Source organism: Bos taurus, chromosome 5 (genome assembly GCF_002263795.3).
Source record: "Bos taurus isolate L1 Dominette 01449 registration number 42190680 breed Hereford chromosome 5, ARS-UCD2.0, whole genome shotgun sequence".
NCBI lineage: Eukaryota > Metazoa > Chordata > Mammalia > Artiodactyla > Bovidae > Bos > Bos taurus.
In genome coordinates this window covers 74,586,443-74,587,629 of record NC_037332.1, presented here as the reverse complement: position 1 = coordinate 74,587,629, position 1,187 = coordinate 74,586,443, and positions in this window count along the sequence as shown.

The following is a 1,187-nucleotide window of genomic DNA, read 5'->3' as shown; positions in this document are numbered from 1 at the left end:
GGTCCCAGATATATTCGGAGAACCAAAAGGGAAAGTGAAACCCTCACTTCTGAGTGCCTCAAGTTACCAACATCCTGCCCACAGGGCCCCACCTAGACCTATTTCACCCTCCTGCTGTCCCCTTAGAGAAACAACCCCAGCCCTGACATCTAACGTCCTTCTGACACAGCCCACCCTGCCTTGGCTCCTTGAAGGAGACCTGCCACCAACACACCATGAGCCCCTTGGCCAACCACTCCTCCACCCCTTGGCCGTCGTTCCACCCCCTCAACCCTCTCCACCCACCCACTCACAAGCCTGCCTGCTTTATTCACCCTCATGCCGCCAGCAAGTGGCACAGTTGCAGAACACACCAGCTCCTCACTGCATACTGGTCATATTGCTGCTGCCGAGGGTCACATCCACGTGGTTTCTAGGGTTTGTTCATGCAGGTCCTTCTGCCAGGGACACCTGCTGCATCGAACCCGGAGAAATCATACTCACCTTGTAAAGCCAAAGTCTGGCATCACCTCCTCTGAGAAGCCCTCCAGGACCTCCCCTGCAGAGACCCCTGTCCCTGCTCTGCTCCCTTGGCACCTGGGAGAGGGGCCTAAGGCCACCCCTCAGCCTCTCTGTCCACGCCCCACCCAACTCCTTTTGATCAAGTCCTTCTAGACTTGGCCCTGCTGACAGGCGCAGAACTAGTGCCTTCAGGTCCCAGCAACTCGCCTGAGGAGGCGCAGCCTTGGTGGTCAAGGTCATTTGGATGGAGGCCAAGTCGGTGGGAAGGGCTGAGAGCATGCTGCTATTTTCTACCCTGGATTATTTCTAGTTGCACAGCTTCTTTTGTCGAAGTGGAGGACCTTTACAGGAAGGCTGGTGATCTGGCAACTCAAAAGTCAACAACAGAAAACAGTCTGATTTTCTGTTTGGTTCCTGAGCAAAGAGCCACAGTGTATGGAGGGCTGAGCATTAGCCACCCTCTGTGCAGGCTCTGTCCATATCTTTCCTGTTGTACTCTCACATCAGCTCTAGGAAGTCTGGGCTCCATTTTTCAGATAAAGAAACAGAAGAAAAGGTCCTACAGCCTGAGAGTCCTGGTGGACTTTTCTTTTTTGCCCCCACCACAAGGGGCAGCAGTGGGGCTGGAACCCCATGGAGGCCCACCTGCCCTTCCATCAGGGCTGCTTCATCCCAGAAAATGGCCC